The sequence below is a fragment of the Monodelphis domestica genome, chromosome 2 (assembly GCF_027887165.1).
Source record: "Monodelphis domestica isolate mMonDom1 chromosome 2, mMonDom1.pri, whole genome shotgun sequence".
NCBI classification, from domain to species: Eukaryota; Metazoa; Chordata; class Mammalia; order Didelphimorphia; family Didelphidae; genus Monodelphis; species Monodelphis domestica.
In genome coordinates, this window is record NC_077228.1 from 368,893,127 (window position 1) to 368,917,364 (window position 24,238).

The window sequence follows — 24,238 nt, forward strand, 5'->3', positions numbered from 1 at the left end:
AGGATGATGCCATAGGGCAACAAATGACTCAGTTTCTGATCACTTAAATTTTACTCTCCCCCTTAAAGAATGAAAAAAGAAGTTGATACTTTTTGCTTTTATATTTTTTTAATTTTAAAATATATTCCTCCCCATCCCACTCATAGAACTATCCTTTAGAACAGTGATGGCAAACCTATGGCACAGATGCCAAAGATGGCACAGAGAGTGCTCTCTGTGGACATGGGGACACCCTGCCCCCAGAGTTTATTACTAGAAAGGCAGAGGGACTCTGATAGAGTTCCTCCCCTCCCCCTCTCCACCATGTCTGAGGACATTTTTTCATATCCCCACCCCTCTACCCAGCAGCCAATGGGAGTGCACAGGGATTAAGGTGGGTGGCTCACAGGCAGCAGAGCTGGAGGAGAGCAGAGCTCTCAGGGGACTCCCTTCCCTCTCTTTACATGCCCTGAGGACATTGGTCAATTCACCTGCCCCTCCACCCAGCAGCCTAATGGGAATGCTTCCTACCTCCCCTGTGTGGAGAAAAGGAGTGTGGGGCACACCCAGCACTCAAAGGACAGGGCAGGCATGGCACTAGGTCTAGGGGTGGGGCCCAACAATCCATCTGTAAAAGGTTTGCCATCACTGCCTTATAACAAGGGGAAAAAAATTCATTAGAACTAACCAAAAAGAAAATCTGACATTATATGCAATTTCCACTCCTGTTCTTCTGATACCCCCTAATATAGCCCTCCCTTTTTCCCTATCCAAAGGACTATCCCTTATAACCCGAAAAGAAAAAAGAAAGTTAGAGAAAAGCAGTTTAATAAAATTATTAAATAAACCCAAAAGGCCTTTGAAAAATATGAGAGGTACCTCTACTAGCTTTTCTTTGAGGTCAAATTTGGTTCATATAATTACACAATTTTCTGCTGTCCTTCCTGTTCTTTCTATTTACATTGCTTCAGTCAATGTGTATGTTGTTTTCTTGGTCAGCTTCCTTCATTCTTCATCAATCTGTATGACTTCCCATGCCTTCATGTATTTTTCCTATTTGTTGTTTCTTATGGTTCCTTATACTTATTCCATTACATTCCTATACCATGATTTCTTTAGCTATTCCACAAACGATGACTCTTCCATACATAAGAGAGTAGAAAATAATACCAAGAAACTCTGAAAGGCTTCTTTCAGCATTTCACCTTTTCTTTCTCCTCTTCTCCTTTTTCAAAACATAGTTAAGATTGGTGGAAAAGAAACAATTCTAGCTTTCCTTCTGTTCCTCAGCACTCTTCCCTCATTTGAAATCTGGACTAGTAGAAAAACTGTGTGTGTGTGTGTGTGTGTGTGTATCTGTGTCTGTGTGTCTGTGTGTATATGTGTGGAGGTGATGGTGAGATAGAATTTAGAAAAATAAACTCTTCCATACTTAGTTAGCAACCTGTGTCACCACCAGAAATGTACCTCCTTAGTATGCCTTAGTCAAGTCATAAAGCATTCATAAGCCTCCCTGTACTGCAGCAATCCCAGATGCATAAGACCCATTTTGATCTGTTAATGATACATGAATCAGAAATGTGTGAATGATGTAGAAAATTAGCAATCAGAGCTAACCCTCAGGGATAATGCCCTCTGAAATCAGAAAATGAGTTTTAACTATTTCCTCCCATCATTTATATAATTCTTATCTGCACTAACTCCCCAAATTTATTATACCTATTTCATAGTTAGGTACACTGAGGCACCAAGAGGGTGAATAAAGAAATGGCCACATGGCATTCAACAAGTAAATATTAAAGATCAGATTACACCATCCAACCCCCAAATCTTCTTTTATGCCTCTGATTTTACTGAGTATCTATGAACTAGTTTCATTATATCATCACGTCTACCAAGATGCGTATTATCCTCTGAGCAATACTGTTTATGCCAATTGTTATCAAACTTTGCCCTCCACTTTCAGCCCTCTGAGTGGAAGGCTAGACAAGCGATAGCCTAGAGACTGTTCTAGAACTCTGTGATACAAACAAGGAGCTGAGGAAAACCAGTTGGCATAGTTTATGTTTGGGCAGAAGGCTGGCGCTGCCTCCTTTGACTCCTCGTTCCAAGTTATCTCACCGCGGCAGGGGTAGTAGCAAGGCTTCTTTGGCGGCTTTTCTTCTCATTTGGATGAAGGATTGAATTTTGCAGAAATCTTCCCCAGATTGCTGTTTTGTTTCTGGCAAGCAGATGCTACTAATTCATCAGCAGAATGAGCAAGCCGTTCTTGCAAGGCAGCCAGTGCTCCTTTGATGGAACAGAAAGCAATTGCAAGCTGTTCATGGGGAAAGTCAGAGGAAAGATCATGTTAGCCCGCTGGGTGTATTTGGCCTTCAAATTAAGCTGCCCGCTGACAAGTGCAGGCTTTTGAATAGATATGTAGAGCAAGTGGAGATACTATTACAAGATAGCCAGCCGTTCCAGGTCACTCCCATACACATTATGTACTTATCAAGGACTTTTTCTAGATGCACACATTTGTACACGCACACATATACACTCACAAAGGCAAAACTCACAGCTGCTTCCTTTAAGCCCCTCATCGAGAGTGTCTCACAAGGTTGATCTGCTGACAGCCATAGAGTTTGCTTTTTGAATTATTAGACCCTATTCAGGAGAGGAGGGCATCAAATAGATCATGAAAAATATCAACAAAGGGACAGAGAACTAAGGAGTGAAGTATATTTCCTTTTGCACAGTTTCCTTGTATCATTTCTGTGTTTGGTATGGGCTCCTCTTAGAAGCTGACTCACAAGCTATATATATATATATATATATATATATATATATATATATATATATATATATACACAGCCAGTCAGAAGCCCTTCAGCAGGACTTTTAGCATCCCCTTTAGAAAATAAGTTTACCAAGAAGTGTTCTAGGTTGGACTTGACTCAGCCAGATAGTTTAGATTCGATAGTATTTAGGTTAGAGAAACAAAATGAGATGATTTGTGAGATGTTTGATAATTAACAAAAGGAGATTTATTTAGCTATAACAGGCAAAGGATATTCAACACGAATTGATAATGAAGACACTTCAAGCTGGGTAAAGTTCCCCTGCCTATGTTACCCATCATGATCTGCCAAATAAGACCTCCAGAGTACCCTCTCAGTTCCTCTTGATTGCCTTATACTCAAGAGAGAAGAATGCTTGCCCTTTAATACAGGAATACCACTACTGAGTTTGTGCTCCAAAGAGATATTAATGAAAAATGTTTGTACAAAAATATTCATAGTTGCACTATTTTGGGTAGCAAAAAATTGGAAAATGAGGGGATGCCCTCCAATTGGGGAATGGTTGATGGTGATGGAATACTATTATGCTGTAAGAAATGATGGTGAAAGGAGGATTTCTATATGAACTGCAAAGATCTCCATGAGCTGATGCAGAGTGAAATGAGCAGAACCAGAACAACATTGTACACAGAAAGTGAAACACTGTGGAACAATTAAATGTAATCAGCTTTGCTACTAATAGCAATGCAATGATCCACCATAACCCTGAGGGGCTTATAAGAGAAGAGAGAGTTATGCCAACTTGACCTTTAGTTCCATGAACCAACCAGGACTCCAGAATGTCTCAATAGCTTTTAAGGGAAAACTAATCTAACTTTCATAGCAAAAGGGAATCTGAAATAAAAATCCTACACACACACACAAAAATATGAGAATAAGGCATTGCATCCATTTTCTCCTCTCAGGAAACTCCATAACATAGGAGAGAAAAGAACTCCCTGATGGATGGCATATGCCTTTGAAAAAGTTAATCAAAATATGAAACCCATCAGGAAGTCTAATTCTGCCTGGTGTAAGCAAGAAACTATGTTCTCTTGCTAAGGATAGTAGTCAGTCACTGTCTGGGATAAAGCTGCATTTTGGAACAAGACTGTATACTCTCAGAAGTAGCTTTGATGCTTCCAAACTACTAGGGTAGCATTTTGTAATGCTGGTGGATGAGTACTGGCTAAATGGATGCCCAAGGTCTGGGAAGTTTGCCCAGTTTGGCTTTAGTATGACAAGAGTTCTGGGATCACACTCAATTCTACAGATGAATGCCTGAGACACAGCTAGAATACTTACCCAAGGGAGAAGACAAGTTGTGTTATCAAAATCTAGGACTGCTTTCTATCCAGTTCTGGGTTTGAAACTTAAACCCATTTAGCCTTAGGGAAGGTGTAATAAAAAGCATGAAAATAAAAATGAAAGGGGAGCATGGTGAAATTAAGTTTTGTAGGAGGTCAGAATGCATAAACTGCTTCTCAGTAGTAAGTCTCCATACTGAATCATTTTAATCATTGGACTTCACTGGGATTTATTCCAAAACTACTTTTGTTCCTTGAACTTCACAAAGAAATCAATATGAAATGATGAACTAGCATGTTAAATACAAAAGAATATTTCAGCTGAAATTATTCCAAACTCCTTCTATGCCTAATAATCCTTTATTTTATTTTGTCTTGACTGGAAGTATGTGAAGGACTGGTAAAAAGAAAACAAGGAAGAGAAGCAAAAATGATTGCCTATTCAGATTTGCCTTACCCTGTCAAGAATAAAGGGAGGAGACAAATTTAGGTTTGCAAAATTTCCACTTAGTGTTTGCATTTTTCTCAAGTATTTCCTTAAAATGGGTGGGAACTCAGAGATAAATCATGTATTTTCTCATTCCCATTTGCCAACAAATGACCTCACTCTCGACTCAGTGAAGAAAGAAACTCTTCCCCCATGTCTTTTCTGGACTACTTGAGGCATTAGTGCTTATGCCTCAAATATTTCTTGAATATTGCCACAGCTATATTAACAACTCAGTAGGGAAAATTATCAGAGAGCTTTTAGTATGACGAAAATCAGTGCTCATAGGCAATCCATGGAACCATGGAGGGGGAGGAGAACTATAGAAATCACACAGAGCAATGGCCTTTTATATTACTATTTTATTGGCAAGGAAACTAGAACTCATGAAGATGAATTGACTTGGGTCACACAGCTAATGATTTGGAGGTGCTTGACATGAAATGAAGTCTCCCTATTCCCAGATCAGTGTTCTTCCATAGCCAAAACCATCTGGGTCTTTTATCTAGTGTGACAAAATTTAAAGTGTTAATTGGTTTTACTCTCTTTCAGCCATGGTAGAGGTCAGTAGTTGTTGCTAATGGTGGTGAGGAATATGGGCTCATTCTCTGAAATGATTTTTGCTCATAATAATGACTTTGGAGACTGGGCTTGAAGTACCCCCACAGGATTGCTGTATTCCACCACACAAAGCAAATCAAAGAGATAATTTCTTTTCTTTCCAGGGAAAAAAATGGACCTAGCCAATATGGCAAAGAAGAACTCTGGGTAGGTATTTTTCCTATAATACCCCATTCCTTGGTGAAATGATCCCAAAGGTCTTGCAGAGTACAATCTACCATTTAAATGACTTTAAGGCCATCACTTGAGTGCATAGTCTCATGAACACCAGGAGCCTAGCATGGGCAATATGGAAGAAAAAAGGAGAAAAAAAACTAAATTAAAATGGTAATAAAAAAATGTAATGGTACCCAAAAAGAATAATCAAATGTGAACAAAACTGACCAGAACCCCTAGGCTTTACCTCCCTACTTCATGAAACTCAAATCCCTTTCTCACTAAAATCTGCTCCATGTGGTACATGAAACCAAACTTTTGAGCTCATAAGAGATATCTTGATACTAATGATGATCAGGAGCAACACCAAGAATATTAGATCTGTATCAAAGATGATTATATCTCTGGCATTGTCAGCAATTCTTCATCACAAGTGAGAGTCACCTGTGATGTCTTTGTAGCTCACTTTGGATCTCTTGATATAAGGTTGTGACAAGGGGCAAGAAGGGCACCACAAACATTAGGACAACAGCAATAGATGATGCTACATCTGGCCAAGCCAATTCTTCTTATGTCAGGGTTATTTGTGATAAAGTGGTTGAGGAGCCATTAATCTCTTAAAAGCAGCCTGTGCCTAGTGCCAGTATTGATATTAAAACTTGCCCTGTACCACCACCCTTTCATTATTCCAACTCAAGCCCCATTATGAGAATAGCAAATACTAAGTAAGCCCTTTTGAGTCTTCTGCTGAGACATTTCCCCATTCTTTCACAGAGATTTAATAAGGACTCTCACTTACGTTTCTCAGGAATACCAAAAGATTACCTCAGGATTATTACCAAGTCTTCTGGGGACCCTCTTTCTCTGAGATAAATACAAATTAATCATAGCTATGTAGTGAATTTCCCTTGCCCCATAATGCTAGAATGCAAGGATCTCTCCAAGATACCACCACTTGATCCCACAAGACTTTTCTGTGAATAAATCTTCTAAACCATCCAAGAAAAAAGGATATCTACAAATTGGGAAGAATATAATTTGTTTCTCCAGAGTATATGGAATCCTCTAAGGGGACAGAGACCTCATAGCCCTAGTACTTTTGTTCCAGGAAAAGAATAAAAAGAGGCTGGAGAGGGTCAGCTGAAACTATGCTCCAAACCATATTGTCCTTGTTGGATATCTTAGGATTGCTTTATTTAAGAGACTGATGGACAAGAGAAATCTCCTTTTCCCTGGAATGATAGTGATTCACTACCAATATGGCTTCAGACATCTAACTTTGGCATTCATTTGCATGGTGATGATTCTTCCCTAATATCAGACAAAATGGCCAATTCACTGGTCACTATCAGGTAAAGGGTCTCGTGAGTTAGACGGGCACTCTGATTGGCATAAAGAATCCATTGGGTAAAAGTTTCTGCTTCATCCTTAGTTAGAGAGATTAACTGGCACTGAGCCCAGCACAATATAATATCACAGACTATATGCCCAGATTGGTAATGGTCACTGATAGCCAATAGCTAGTTATAATGAACCATAAATTCAAATCATTTTAAGTACTTACTATGTATCAGGCATTGGATTAAATCTTACCAACGTAGATAGAAGCCAAAAAAATGACGTCTCTATCTTCAAGGAGTTTACATTCTAATAGCAAAAGACAACTCATAAGAGGAAGCTGAACGGGAATATGGGGAAAGACCACAGAGAAGGTTCCTGCTGCTGGGCCACATTAGAGAAAGAATACTGGAGGGGAAGGATCTGGGCCCAGAGAATAATGAAGGAGTGAATATGTCTAGTGTGGGTATTTTTCTTAAAATGGAAACTCTGGGAAGAACTGACCAAGGGGAGGAAAGAGATGAAGAGGAAGAGAGATCTCCTGATTAGGAAGGCTGTGGGATCATGGTGGAAAGAGGATGAGTAGAACCCAGAGAAGGCATTTTGATGACTAATCTTTGGTCCAGAGAACAGATGATAGTAAAGAGGTGGTGGAGGTAGAGAGAAGAAGGGATTATGACTTTGAAATATTGAATTTGCTGTTAGATGATTTTAGCTGGTTTTGCAGTTATTTCTGCTACTTTACAAGAGAAAGTTCAATAGTGGGGCAATATATTAAGAAAGAACTGTCCAAAAAAAAAAAAACAGCAAAAGGCCTCAACAACACTTTAAAAAACTCTGTTTGAAATGATTTATTAGTAAAGGCAATATATAAACACTTCCTCCAGAGATGTATTAGAATGTCCAAATTGCTTAGGAAGACAGATCAAGTTTTTATTAGCAATGCTGAATTGTCTTTTTATGTACAAGAATGAATTCTTGACATGTGTAGTGATAAATTCAGGGAATTGTAGGTTTTAAATTTTAGTCTCAATCACAATATATCATTTTTAAAAGAATCATTGGAAATATTTTAAGTGAAAATTTTAACAATATTTTTCCATTCCCACTGATATTACAACCATATTTACCAATGATAATCACAAAATACACAATGAATTATGCAACATTAAATACTTTAAAATCATAAGGATGCATTAGTAAATATAAAATACCAATTTAAAAAATTTTAAAAACACAGAACTAACTCCTATGTGAAGAACTTCAGTTTTTTCTTTTTAAAAATGATTTCTAAGATTTACAAAAATGCAGAGTTGGAAGGACCAGAAGTCATTTAGTCTAACCTTTCTCAAGAATCCCCTTTACAAATTAGAAGAGTAGCCTTTGATTGAAGATATCTAGAGAGTGGGAACCCATTAATTCTTGCAAAGCTTTACTCAACTTTTGGATAGTTCTCATTTTTTGGAAGTTTTTCCTTACCTCAAATCTAGATTTGCCTTTTTGCAATTTTTATCCATTGTGCCTAGTCTTGTCCATTGGGCCCAAGTGGATGGAAGAAGTTTAAGTTTTCCCATCTCAGCCTTTAAAAACACCTACTCGGGAAAGTCAGCATCTTCCCTGAAATTTCTAGTCTTTGAGAATTGTCTGGGGGCACTGAGGGCAACACAGCCAGAATGGGTTACAGGTAGGACTATAAAACCCAGGTCTTCTTAACTCAAAAGCTAGCAAACTGTTTCCCCATACTCTCCCTAAACACAATCTCTGACAGCTCTAAAACTAATAAAACCTACTATGTGACATTTATAAACTACTTCAGACTTTATATTAATTCTCCTTAAATTTATTATATTAGATTTGGCAGATCATGCCAGCTCATTTGAGATTTTTTTATGTTCCAATTCCATCAATCCAATTTATTAACTATTTCTCTCAATTTCATGTCATCCACAAATTTGATGTCATATGATACATGCTTTCATTAAAATAATTCATTAAGATATTGAACAGAAAAGAGTCAAGGATAGAGCTCTATGGAACTGTAAAATCTAAAATTATATCTCAAATAATAAAAATATTATATATTATGAGGTGTATTAAGGATCATTAGAAATCAAGGAATAAAGAGGATACAAAATAAAAACCACACGCCCACAGTTGGTTAACCATTTTCAGCCATCCCCACTCACCACCATCACTGCTGATTGTTGCCCCAAAAAGAGGACATGGGAGGAGTTATTGCCAGTTAAATACCAATAATGTGATCCCACCAACATGGAAATGCAGGAGAGATTATAGGAAATTTTGGGAAAAACTAAGGACTTCTGGGGAATTAAGTCAAAGGTTCAAAATCTCCATTTATGTATTCCCTCTGAGAGCCGAGGAAAACTAATCTCTTTGATGGGTCTTGTAAACATACCAGCTTTTAAATTATAATATTTTGAGGCTAAGAGGAAAAGAGAACAAAACCAATACTTGCTAGGCGCATTGACAAAAAGCCAGTTAGGGGGCAGCCCCTCCAGCATAAGAGTATACATACAAAACAAATGCATTCAACCCCACTTAGTTCAAATCATCACATGCCAAAGTCCACTCTGGATCTCTTGGTGCAGCTTGTGGTCTGTGGAGGCATCTTCATGGTGTCTTCTCCAAAAAGTTCATTTTCTGGATTCAGAGAGGTAGCATGTTTCTTAACCTAAAATTACTCTCAAAAAGAATTTAAACATTGCAATTTAGAAGATTTATACATTCCCTCCTGAAGAGGCTGTTGAAAAACACAGGGATCACTTAGGAATGCATGGCTGAGTTATAATGTGTACAAATCAATTGGCAAGAGAAGTCAAAAATATAAAAAATCCAAATAAAAGAGAAAAAACAATTTGTGGATGAAATATAGAATATCAAAGTCTTATGTGTAAAAGATTCTAAGTAAAAGAAAAATAAATCCATAACAGGTCCTTGAATCAGGGCCCAACTAAAGTGATTTCTATCCCACAAGTCTGTAGGACAAAATGTAGTAATATTTCATTTACCCATTTGCAGCCAAGACTACAAGAAGTTGCCATACTGTAAGAGAGAAAAAAAGTACTGATAGGGAAGTGTCATTCCCTGGTCTGATTTTACCTTCACTCTGAGAGATAGGGAGCATAGAAAGTATTTTTCACAAGGGGTGTGGTTCAAGGAGTCCTGCATTGAACACATGTTAAATAACCACAACCTTGAGTCTCACACATGATCAAGTCCTTGAGTTCTTTGTGCAGAATGTCATCAATTCATGTAGGATTAGTTTGGTCTTTTTGACCTTGTACTCTTTGGCACTAAACAAGTAGCTTTGTGCTTCATTAGCACTGTTCAATGGTTCTTTTTGTATTTCCTTCTCCTGGAATCAGACAGAATCATCAAGCAAAATCCCCTCCAATTTTTTAAAATAATCAATGGCCTAATTTTGTTTTCTAAAGCTTTTGGGTATGCATTGACATTATAGCAAATATATTTTAAACTTATGTTACTGTAAAAATCAAAAAAGTTAAAGAAAATCTCAATACTGGTGACATGCTACAAATACAAAAAGGAGAGAAAAAATAAAAAAACTGAAATATCCTATCGCACATGCAAGCAAAAACAATTATAAAATAGTTTTAAAAATAAAAATATATAGCTTATAATCAGTGACACACTGTGTCAGCCATGTGCGAGTACAAAATTATTTTCAGAATAAAACAGTAATACAGTAGATAATGTACATTCAAAGAAGTACCAAAGTCCCCAAAATTCACAATAGCCCAGTTAATCACAATAGCAAGCAAACCCATTATCACATTTTACATGAGTCTGCTGTATGACATTTAAAGAAAATGGATACTTGTCACAAGTTTTTAAGGTGTAGCAATGTTTCAACCTTGGCTGAGATATTTTTTTTTAATTCTATTACTGCCATAATTACAAAAATGTGGCAGGAGTCTAGAAAAAAACCAAACCTCTGTACTGTTGCTGTTGAGTCTAAAAATGTCACCAAGAATCTAGAGATCATTCTGGTGAAAGAGTAAAGTGAGCTGAGGAGTTACAAATGAGAGATGCCCCTCTTTTGGGAGCCATCCAGGGGAACATGCCCTGGGATCAACTTCCCAGCTCCTTTGGTATGAGACTATAATGTCCCATTGTAATCAAAAAGAGAGAGGAGAAGAAGAAAAAAAGAGTGGAGACCTCCCTTCTCAAAGTGGGGTTCAGGGGAGACAGCTGATGTAAAGGAGAAAAGGTGTGGGGATGATAAAGGGAACAGAATCTAGGACAGGACAGCTGATGTTTAGGGTTGACTCAGAGAGAGGAGAGGGGGTATGAAGATTTTCCCCTTCTGCCTTCCCTCTTAGCTATGGCTGCTCTCCAAAATTTGTTCCTGTCTCTCTTGTCCCCCCTCCACTACTAGAGACCAAAGAGTTTCTTTCTAGGAAGATGTCTCTACCCTTGATCTATTCACTCACACTTGATTCACCACTTGGGAAAAAAAAACTACTTTAATTACAATTAACTCAATCAGGGTAATGCATAGGAATAACTGGCAGGGAAAGAATTAGACAAGAAAGTGGGTACAAAAGGGGTCCCTGTCTCTATCTAAAACCCTTTTCCCTCCCTCCTCGAGTTTGGGGGTAATTCAGGCTTTGGCACCCTGAACCTCCTGAGAGATAGTCAGGAGGCTGACCCTGGCACCTTGGCCACAGTTCAGACACAGGACAACAAGACCTGAGGTAAAGTCTGACAGAGATTCAGAATGCCTTTCTCAGGTTTCTCTTCAGTGAATCTCTTCAATGGTGAAATGTTGGGGGGAAGGATTTCCAGTCACAAGCAGGAAAATGTGGGTAACCCTCAGGAGAAAGTCTTTTTCAACCCTCTCCCTTTGGTTTCTCCCAACTGAGAGCCCAACTCCTCTACCAGCCATAATCTTCTGCTCCTCAAGATTCCAATCTCCTGGGGCCCTTCCCCTGTTGAGGTAAGAGATCCATACACTTTTCTTATGTTCCAGCCTCTGTCACACCATCAGGAGGTGGGGATTATAATTGTATTTCACTTCAGCTACAAAAATTGACCTTACCTCTTCTTAGAGGCAGGAAAAATGATCAGAGTTGTTGGGAAAAATCTTAATTTCATGTTTGAAGACTCCTTAAAATCAATTTGAGATATTTAGCTCATTAAATTTTCCAAAGGTTATTATACAAGTGTAACCAGTTTTGATGAAGTCCATCCATTCTCTATGTGACAATTTACAAAGACAAAATAGAAAAAAAAAGCTGTTTTTTATATGGGCTTATTCAATAATATTTGTTCAGCATAGTCATAGGGGAAAAGCAACAGAATATAACAGTAGTTAAAACCCAGTACATTAAAATGATTCAGTGTAACAGAATAGTATTGAATACATTAATATATGAACTTAAAACCACAAAATTAAATTTTGAGCAATTAGCAAAATACAATAAAATAGAGCCTTTTATAAAACATTGGAGTCTGAAAAGTCTTAAAATTTTCACCTCCAGTTCCTTTTTTTATCCCTTGAGATTCCTTTTGTCAGTACTTTGGGATCTCTCATAGCAAGGGAGAATGTGGGTTTTAGGAATCTCAAATTGGGCAGGCCCAAATGGCAAAGCGTTGTAGGGAGATAAATTTTCCCCCTGAATCTCAGGCAAGAGAAGTAAAAGGATCAGTGCACTCATGAATGGTAGAAACTGTTTGAAATAGACAATGCACTGCTGTTTCATAGAGTACACCATGCTTGTAATCAACTTCCTGTTTGGAAAAGTTTCTTCCTTCTCCATATCCCCCCTCCCTGAGTTCTCCTGCCAATTTGAGGCTAATTGAAGGCTAAGGAAAAAACACCCCAGTTTTTTACCATCTGCCCTAACTCTTAGCTTCTCAGTGGCAACAATCAGCAACAGCAGTAGGGGTTGGGGCCAATTTTAGGAGCAGATCCAGAGATCAGGAGGAGGATTTCTGGAGGCTGGGGGATGGGGCCAAGGTCAAGTGAGCAATCTGGGTCAAGAAGGTCATGAGTGGATGGCTGGAGGCAGGAGAGGGCAGTAGTAACAGGAACAGGAACAAGAGTAGAAGCAAGTCGCTGGAATTTAGCAACAGGAGTGAGTGGAATCAGAAGAGGTTTTTAAGGCTGGGTGGGGTGGGTGAAAAACCTTGACAGGAGAAACGTGGCTTTAAAAAAAAAGTTATCTAGGCTATCTTTAAAAAAATTGAGAGTTTTTTCTCTCATCCCTTTTGGTTGCCAACTGTAAAATCTAAACTTGTATCTCAAATAATAAAAAATATTATATTTTTATGAGGTTTATTAAGGATCATTAGAAATCAAGGAATAAAGAGGTTATAAAATAAAGATCACATACCCGTGGTTGGTTAGCCATTTTCAGTCATCCCCACTCACCATCATTACTTCTGATTGTTGCCCAAAAAAGAGAATGTGGGAGGAATTACCGCCAGTTAAATACCAATAATGTGATCCCACCAATGTGGAGACACAGGAGAGATTATAGGGGATTTCTGGAAATACTAAAGACTTCTGGGGAATTAAGTCAAAGGTTCAAAATCTCCATTTATATAGGACTCTACTGATGATTGCCCTCCAGGTCTATGGCCTATAGGCCAAATTTGTCCTGCTGCCTATTTTTGCATGGCCTGTGACCTAGGAATATTATTTATAATTTTGACTAAAAATATTTTTACATTTTTTGTATTTAAAAATATGAAAACCTTTTAAAGCTCACAGATCATACAAAAATAGGCAGTGGGCCAGATTTGACCCAAGGGCTGTAGTATGTCAGTCTTTGCTTGAGGTTGATATTGATTAATTATTTATTCTAGGTCCAGATATAAATTGACCTAACCACTGAATGGCTTCTGGATCAACAGAGTAGGAGGCTTCCAATTCCCTGCCATTCAAAATTTTTAGTAGATTCCACTTCTCTTCTTTATCCTTTCCCTAAGTTGTTATTTTTTATGTAGATAAGCAGAGTTCACAATGCAAGGTATACTGAAACTATGGTACTATAATGGAGAAATTGTTTGATTTCTCAAAGAAAGTGATCCAGCTTTGCTGACCAGAATTTGTTGGTATATCCTAGTGTTCTTTCCATGGACAGTTTTAGCTTTCTTTTTAATTTATGACCTTATTTTAAACATAGATTATTTGCTTTACCATTGTTTGTCATGATTCCTGCATTTTTCATTTTAACCTCATTTTCTGCATCAGAGGTTTCCATTTTGAGATAGATATAAATCATGCTGTCCCAAACTGTTTGTTGTATATTAATCATCCAGTATTCTTCAATGGACTGCTCATATGGTTGCCCACTTTTACATCTGCTCACTTGCTTTTCAAATACAAGATGTTGAGTCTACTTCCATTTCCTTTTGTATTAAAAATAAATCTTATGTAAACAATGAGTCCTTCCCCATAAACCTGGAAAATGCTGATCAACCATTTGCACAAGTGGGCATCATTTCTTTCCTCAGTTTCCCTGGACTGAACCCCATAGACACACTGTGACCTATAGAAGTGTGACAGTGCATCCTTGGCAGGACAAACAGTTCACAGGTTTCTGAAGGGCAGGTCTTGCTCAACTTCATTTTCAAGGTAACCCAGAAATAAATCTAAGGGTTTATTTTCGGTGTCAAAGTGTAGAGAGATATTAATGGAACTGACACTTAAGAACTTTCATCTTCCTAAGGTGGGGTCCTGCGAGAAGCAGCTTGTGAGGAACATAAATCCTCTTTTGTTCCATAATCACTACTTGACCACAAATGCAGTATCATGGCATCACGACTGTTGCCTCCCATCTGGACCAAATTACACCAAGACAGACAACATCCTCCATATTGGGCACACTGTTCTCAAACCATGATTCAGTTATTGTAACGATTAAAATTTAGGAATATGGGGAGACTGAGGCAGGTAGAAATTTTCTCTCTGCAAGGAGTATTATTTTTTTAGAGGTTTATTAAAGGTTAAAGATTAAAGAAAATACAGAATAAGAAAAAACACGTGCCTAGGCCAGAGGCCTAGGCCAGATAACCTCACATCCCAGAAGAGATGCATCTGCTCCAAAACAGAAGTCCAAAAGAGACACCCAAAAACCTTTGCCACCAGCTTAAATCCTTCCTCTATCTTGGCCCACCTCAGAATTCTCGTGAGATTACAAAGCATTTTGGGGAAGTGGAGCAAAGGCTTGTGGGGATTGTAGTACTGTATTCGAGTCTATTTTTTACATTCCCTCGTATGATCGTTTGGAAAAAAATTAATTTTTTCCAAAGGATCATGAAAACATAATCAATTTAAAGATTACAATAATTTGATGATAAGAGAAAAAAACAAACAAACCCAATAATTGCTGAACGCATTGACAAAAAGCCAGTTAGGGGGCAGTCCCCTTTGGCATGAAAGTACAGATACAAATAAATGTTCAATCAACCACACCCAAAGTTCAATTTTGTGCAACTTGTGGTCTAGAGGCTTCTTCATGGTGGAGCCTGAGGTTGGCATGAGAAGCCTTACCTAGAGAGATCTTGGGTGAGTGAAAAAACCAACTGACTGATTTATCTCTTAGGACTGAGGTCTAGGCCTTATTGGCTTGAGGCCCTTCATTCTTATTCCTTTCTTACTTTCTCTCTTTTTCTATTGATTAATCAGCGTATTATAAATTAAATTTCTCTATAAAACCCAGTTGGCTTGGGCATATTCATAAATTGGGAATATATTCCCTGGCAATCATCTTATATTTATATAAAACCAAGACACAGTAGAAAACATATTTCAGTGGTCATAATTGTTATATATTTCCCTTGCTCCCAAACATTTTAATTATCACATTTTATGGCTCCCACTCTCTTATCTACAACTATTTAACACTCAAAACTATTTTAAATCTAACATTATCAACAAATTAACTAGACCCTTCCTGCAGATGAAGGCATGACTTCTTCCATCAGAATATGGGCTGTCGTATTGACAATGTAAGTGGCATTGCATTGTCTGTTGTATGAGATACGTATATTGTTGTTTTTTTTTTCTGAAAGGCCAGATGAATGACCTGTGCTTCCGCTCCCACATAACCACTTAAAGACTGTCCTTTGGACTATAGCAATAGCTGTTCTTTCAGAACCTGGTCCTATTTGTTGATGCCACATTAGATATTTTTTTTAAAAAATGACACTAGGATTATAGATTTAATCTAGAAGGAACCTTATGGTGGTCATTGAGTATAACACCCTTATTTTAGAATTAAGGGAATTGAGACTCATAGAGGTTAAGTGACGGGTCACATAGCTAATATGTGTTAGGGGCAGGATTCAAACTCAGTTCTTCCTGACCCAAAGTCCAGGACTCCATAAATTATGCTACTTAGTGCCCTCAATATAAATAATAGTAATTATAATAATAAATAACATTTGAAATAGCACTTTAAGTTTGCAAGGGGTTTTATATTTATAGTTTTTTTTTTTAAATCGGAAACTATGATTTCATCAATCTTGGGAGTTCTCAATGAGTAAATCCTTCTCTGAATGAAAATTGGAAACTCTTCAGCCATAGTCTTGAATTACCCAGGTCAGCAAAAAGTTATTAGCCATATGACTCATATATATCAGAAGTAGGACTTGAACCCATGTATCCATGACTCCAGTTACTGACTATCCACTAAAACAGGCTGCCTCTTATTCACATATGTTATGGTTGGTTCTTCTTAGGTGCTATTTTCACATTTTGGGTAAATTCTGGAAGTGTAGGCAGTGGAGTTTGAGTAGTATAATGCTCACAGGTAAATGATTTCCTCCAATGTACTCCAAGTGAGTACCAAAGAATATGGCACACACTAACATAAAGTCAGGGATTTTTATTGTAAACTTTTTACGAAAAGCGAAATTATACAACTTCTTACTATTAAATTTTTAGGGCCATTTCAATTGAATCCAAAAGGCATTAAGTACTTACTTTATGCAAAGTATAAAGTTTATATATATAAACTTTATATATATGCTATATATATATATATATATATATATATATATATCATCGGGTCCTAAAATATAAGCTGTGCTCATTTATCAGAATGGGGGTAGAGATAGCAGAGAAATGGTGGGAGTTGCCTCCATCCACATGAAAGTAAGGGATAGAATAGGTAAATGGGAGAATCATAGTACTAAAAATCTATCTGAGAAATCCAAGAAATCTTGCTGACTCCAGGCCAGGAACTCTCTATACTACTAGCTGCCTAATAAATGAATGAGTCAAGCAAAATATATATATTTTTAATTAATTTTTTTTGAAAATTTGATTTAATTAGTCAATTTAGAATATTTTTCCTTGGTTACAAGAGTCATGTTCTTTCCCTACCCTTCCCCACACCCATCCCAAAGCCAATGCGCAATTCCACTGGGTTTTATATGTGTCCTTGATCAAAACCTAGTTCCATATTTTGTTGTTTGCACTAGGGTGATCATTTATAGTCTATATTACCAATCATATTCCCATTGACCCATGTGATCAAGAAGTTGTTTTTCTTCTGTGTTTCTACAACCACAGTTTTTCCTCTGAATGTGGATAGTGTTCCTTCTCATAAATCCCTCCAAATTGTTCTGGATCATTGCATTGCTACTACGAGAGAAGTCCATTACACTTGATTGTGCCACAGTGTATCAGTCTCTGTGTACAATGTTTTGGTTCTACTCCTCTCACTCTGCATCAATTCCTGTAGGTCATTCAAGTTCACATGGAATCCCTCCAGTTCATTATTTCTTTGGGCACAATAGTATTCCATCACCAACATATAACACAATTTGTTCAGCCATTCCCCAATTGGAGGGCATCCTCTCATCCAATTTTTTGCTACCACAAAGAGTGCAGCTATGAATATTCTTGTAAAAGTCTTTTTCCTTATTATACTTTGGGTATAAATCCAGCAGTGCTGTGGCTGGATCAAAGGGCAGACAGTTTATTTAGTGCCCTTTGGGTATAGTTCCAAATTTTCTTCCAGAATGGTTGGATCAATTCACAATTCCACCAGAAATGAAAGCATTGATGTCCCAACTTTGCCACATCCCCTTCAGCATTCATTATTTTCCTTTGCTGTCATGTTAGCCAATCTGCTAGGTGTGAGGTGATACCTCAGAGTTGTTTTGATTTGTATTTCTCTGATTATAAGAGATTTAGAACACTTTTTCATGTGCTCATTAATAGTTTTGATTTATCTGAAAACAGACTATTCATGTCCTTTGCCCATCAATTGGGAATGGCTTGATTTTTTTCTACAATTGATTTAGCTCTTAATAATTTGAGTAAGTAGACCTTTTATCAGATGTTTTTGTTATTAAGATTTTTTCCAAGTTTGTTGCTTCCTTTCTCATTTTGGTTTCATAGGTTTTGTTTGTACAAAACCCTTTTAATTTAATATAATCAAAATTATTGATTTTATATTTTGTAATTTTTTCTACCTCTTACTTAGTCTTAAAATCTTTCCATTCCCAAAGATCTGACAAGTATACTATTCTGTGTTCACCTAATTTACTTATAGTTTCCTTCTTTATATTCAAGTCATTCATCCATTCTGAATTTATCTTAGTGTAGGGTGTGAGATGTTGATCCAAACCCAATCTCTCCCATACTGCCTTCCAATTTTCCCAGCAGTTTTTGTCAAATACTGCATTTAAGTCCCAAAACCTAGGATCTTTGGGTTTATTATAGACTGTCTTGCTGGGGTCACTTACCCCAACTCTATTCTACTGATCCACATTTCTATCTCTTAGCCAGTACCATATTGTTTTGATGACCACTGCTTTATAGTATAGTTTGAGATCTGGTACTGCTAGGCCACCTTCCTTCACATTTTTTTTCATTATTTCCCTGGATATCCTTGATCTTTTGTTCTTCCAAATGAACTTTGTTATGGTTTTTTTTCTAATTCAGTAAAAAAAATGTTTCTTGTTAGTTTAATGGGTATGGTACTAAATAAGTAAATTAATTTGGATAGGATTGTCATTTTTATTATGTTAGCTCATCCTACCCATGAGCAATTAATGTTTTGTCCATTATTTAGATCTAGTTTTAATTGTGTGGAAACTGTTTTGTATCTGTGTTCATATAGTTCCTGTATTTGTCTTGGCAGATAGATTCCTAAGTATTTTATGTTGTCTAGGGTGATTTTAAATGGAATTTCTCTTCCTAATTCTTTCTGCTGAGATGTGTTGGAAATATATAGAAATGCTGATGACTTATGTGGGTTTATTTTGTATCCTGCAACTTTGCTAAAGTTGTTGATTGTTTCCACTAGTTTTTGATTCTCTAGGATTCTTTAAGTAAACTATCATGTCATCTTCAAAGAGAGATAGCTTGGTCTCCTCATTGCCTATTTTAATATCTTCAATTTCTTTTTCTTCTCTAATTGCTACAGCTAGTGTTTCTAGTACAATGTTAAATAATAGAGGTGATAATGGGCATCTTTGTTTCACCCCTGATCTTATTGGGAAGGCTTCTAGTTTATCCTCATTGCAGATGAAGTATATTGATGGTTTTAGATATATACTGTTTATTGTTTTTAGGAAAGGCCCTTCTATTCCTATACTTTCTAGTGTTTTCAATAGGAATGGGTGTTGTATTTTGTCAAAGGTTTTTCTGCATCTATTGAGATAATCATGTGATTTTTGTTGTTTTACTTGTTGATATGGTCAATTATGTGGATGGTTTTCCTAATATTGAACCATCCTTGCATTCCTGTTATAAATTCCACCTGATCATAATCTCATGATCACTTGCTGGAATCTTTTTGCTAGTATCCTATTTAAGATTTTTGCATGTATGTTCATTAAGGAGATTGGTCTATAGTTTTCTTTCTCTGTTTTTGACCTGCCTGGATTTGGAATCAGTACTATATTTGTGTCATATAAAGGAATTTGGCAGGGGGCAGCTGGGTAGCTCAGTGGATTGAGAGCCAGGCCTAGAGATGGGAGGTCCTAGGTTCAAATCTGACCTCAGACACTTCCCAGCTGTGTGACCCTGTGTGACCTTAACCCCCATTGCCTAGCCCTTACCACTCTTCTGCCTTGGAGCCAATACACAGTATTGATTCCAAGATGGAAGGTAAAAAAAGGAATTTGGTAGAACTCCTTTTTTGCTTATTCTGTCAAATAGTTTGTATAATATTGGGATTAGTTGTTCTTTGAATGTTTGATAGGATTCACTTGTGAATCCATCTGGTCATGGGGATTTTTTCTTAGGGAATTCTTTGATGGCTTATTCAATTTCTTTTTCTGATATGGGGTTGTTTAGGTATTTTATTTCTTTTTCTGTTAATCTAGGCAATTTATATTTTTGTAAATATTCATTCATATCACTTACATTGCCATATTTGTTGCCATATAATTGGGCAAAATAGTTTTTAATGATTCCCTTAATTTCGTCTTCATTAGAGGTGAGGTCTCCCTTTTCATCTTTGATACTATTAATTTGGTTCTCTTTTTTCCTTTTTTTTATTAGATTGACCAGTACTTTGTCTTTTTTATTTGGTTTTTTTTCAACATACCAGCTTCTAGTCTTATTTATTAATTCAATAGTTCTTTCACTTTCAATTCAATTAATTTCTCCTTTAATTTTTAGGATCTCTAATTTAATTTTCATCTGGGGATATTTGATTTGTTTGTTTTCAAGTTTTTTATTTGCATGTCCAATTCATTGACCTCTGCCCTCCCTAATTTGTTAATATATGAACTCAAGGATATAAATTTCTCCTTGAGTACTGCTTTGGCTGCATTCCATAGGTTTTGAAAAGATGTCTCATCATTGTCATTTTCTTCAATGAAATTATTGTTTCTATGATTTGTTCTTTAACTCATTTTGTAAAATAATATTATTTAATTTCCAATTAATTTTTATTTAGCTCTCCATGTACACTTATTAATTATTATTTTCTTTGCATTATGACCTGAAAAGTTTGCATTTATTATTTCTTCTTTTTTTTACTTGTTTGCCATGTTTTTATGCCCTAGTACATGGTCAATCTTTGTGAATGTACTATGTGCTGCTGAAAAGGTGTATTACTTCTTGTCCCTATTGATTTTTCTTCACATAACTATTAACTCTAATTTTTCCAAGATTTCATTCACATATCTTACCTCTTTCTTATTTAAATTTTGGTTTAATTTATCTAGATTTGATAGAGGAAGGTTCAGGGCTCCCACTAGTATAGTTTTACTTTCTATTTCCTCCTCCAACTCCACTAGTTTCTCCTTTAGAAATCTGGATGCTATACCATTTGGTATATACTTGTTGAGTACTGATATTTCCTCATTGTCTATACTCCTTTTTTTCAGGATGTAATTACCTTCCTTATCTCTTTTAATCAAATCTATTTTTAATTTGCCTTTGCTATATATCATGATTGCAAGTCCTGCCTTCTTTTTCTCAGTTGAGGATTTTGCTCAAATCTTTAATCCTTACTCTGTGAGTGTACTATCTGCCTCATGTGTGTTCTTGTAGATAACATAAAGACAAGGGAGGGAGGAAATGCTCCATTGGGTTGCTGGAGGGGAGAAGTACTCTCTGGTACATGTGTTGTAGGTGTACTAACCTGGGTATAAGTTATAGTTTGAGACCTGTTAAGTATACTTACCCTTCCTTCCTAGTTTCCTCCTAATATCCCTTAAGATTCTTGGCTTTTTGCACCCAAATATTAATTTTGTAATAATTTTGTCTATCAAATAACATCTTGATAATTTGGTTTATACAACATAATCTTTAAATTAATTTAAGTAGTATCTTTTTTTTAGTTATGTTGATGCAGCACAACCATGAACAATAAATATAAAATTAAACATCATCTTTTATTTATGAAATGAATTTTTTATAATTGCATTTATATAATTTCTCAGAGTGCCTGAGTAGGCTGATTCCCAGATACTCTATATATTTTATAGTTACTTTTAATGGAAATTTTTTTTGTTATTTTCTCCCACTGAGTTTTGTTAGTAATACACAGAAAGGCTGTTGATTTGGTGTGAGTGTATTTGATATTCTATTACTTTACTAAAGTTCTTAATTGTTTTCATTTTTTATGGAATCTATTAGATTCTCTAACTAAATGATCATATTATCTGCAGTGGGAGATAGTTTTTCCTCATTTCTGCTTGTGATTTTTTTTATTTGTTGCTTTTGCTAGATTTTGTAGAATTACTGTTTACTGTTATATTGACAATTTCAAATATGGGGTTTTCCTGTTATACTTAATAGTTGTCTGTTTCTTTTGGTTATTTTCTGCTTATGAATGGTTCATTAATAATAACAATAGCAACAACAAAAATAATAAGAACTTACTATATATGGAGGGCTGTGGTAGGCTCTAGGAGAAATGTAAAATTTATTTAATTTAAGATTCATTTCCTCATGAAGTTTATTTATTAATAATAATTATATATGTATAGATGCACATATGTGTGTATATATGTACATATACACTGATAATTATAAGATTAATGCATGGTACCCATACTGGTGAATTGCAAAACAAAATACTACTTAGAGATCTGAGAAAGAAGGTTTTTATAGTTAAGGTCCTCACAGAAAACTCCCTGGAAGGTGGGGTCTTCAAGTTGAATTTTAAAGGAAGAATACATTTAAAAATTGAAGAGGAAGGTATTAAGAGCACAGGGAAGGATTAGAACCCAGGAACAATTGTTGGAAATTGTAATCAGTCAGACTTTGCTCTGATGTCAGGTAAAATTTACTAACATTTAGAACTATCAAAAAGTGAGAGGAATTGCCTTGGTAATTTCACCCTCTTTGAAGGTTTTCAAATGGGTACTGGCTGACCACTTGTCAAGTAGGATATGGTGGGAATTTCCTTTCATGTATGAGTTTGATTAGATGGTCACTCTAAAATGAGGTCCCTCTCAGTTCTAAATTCTCTGAGTCAGTACAGAGTTGGGACTTTGCATTATTACCTGGCACACATTGACTCATATGCCCATGTCACTCAGTAAAATTGCCTTCAGCAGAGACTCCTTCTCTCTCCTTGTTCTCTCACTCTTTTCCTTGTTGCCCCTGAATCAATCTTTCAAAACTCTATCACCCTTTTGACATTCTATCAGTTACCATTTCCTCACTTTTGTTAAAATCTCTAAGCAGTTGATGCCTGCACACAAAAAAATGCTAAATCTCTTTTCAGTCTCTCAAGACCACCCTCTCAAGACCACCATTGCTATTCTGGTCTAACCATTCACTTAACCAACACAGGTGCTGAGACTATTGTGTTTCAACCAGAGAATTTCAGGAAGTTGCATGGCAGCTTCCATAATCTACCTAGGCATTGTAAACCTTAAAATTTCTTAGACTTATGAATGTTGGAAATTTTCCCATTGGGAAATTTCATACTTGAAAAAATTTCCTACTGATAATAAGAACTCTATTGGAATGTGAAACTCTTTGGCATGGGAGGATCCTTCTCCTCCCTACTTAAGACTACTTTAGGTCAGAAACCTTTTGCTAAACAATGGAAAGGGCTTTGACCTATACTTAAGCATAGAACAGGAAGTTCTTTGAGTCATGATTGATTTTAGAATTGATACAATAGAGATACTTGGAATGACAGAACCAGGTCTTGGAACTTACAATTTCCACCCTTCTCAGAGTAACAGGATTTAGGAAGGGCTGCAGCAAAGGATCAAGATTTAATTATTTGAGAATATGACCTTCAACAGACATGTGCAAAGGGGGGCAGACCTCTGGGCAGTCCTGGGTTAAGCTAGAGCCACCATTGGCACAGGGGAGACATGGACAGTGATTGGTATATGTGAGAACTGAGGGGAGGGGACTTAGATTGTTGACTTAAAGATAGCAGGGTCTGAGGAGAGAGGAGGAGAGTTTTTTGCTCTGAGAGGTTTTGCTCTGAAGGAGTCTGGAGGTGGAGGCCCCTGAGACTGTTTCTCCATTTTGGTCACCTGAGTGATAGGGACTGATCTCTTTTCTTTGCCTCAGCTATCTAAGGGCTTGGGCCTTTGGCCCAGCCTAAGGAGAGGGGGTATTTAAGTCCTATTCCCTTCTCTCCCCTTTCTCTCTCTCTCTCTTTCTCTCTCTCTCTCTCTCTTTCTCTCTCTCTCTCTCTCTCTCTCTAATAACTTTCTTCCTCCTGTTTGTAATTAAAAACTCCAAAAGGTTGACTGCTGACTTGAGTTTTCATTTAGGAATTACATAGCTGAATTCCTTGGCGACCTTAAATTAATATATATCAGTCTTTTAAAGTGATTTCGCTATCACAGCATCCATATATATAGCTTCAGGAATAGAGCTCATCCTCCAGTTAATGTGGTAGCATCTTTAGTCTCAGACAACACATAAAGAAATTCTACAAAACTGTATAAATACATGAGAGACACAAAGTGGTAAAGATTACTTTTAGTTGGAGGGAGAAGGGAACTAAATGGACCTAAAAGGATGGGTTGGATTTCCATAGGCCTTTTTCTGGATGGAGGCAAGAAGGTATTCTAAACATATTGGA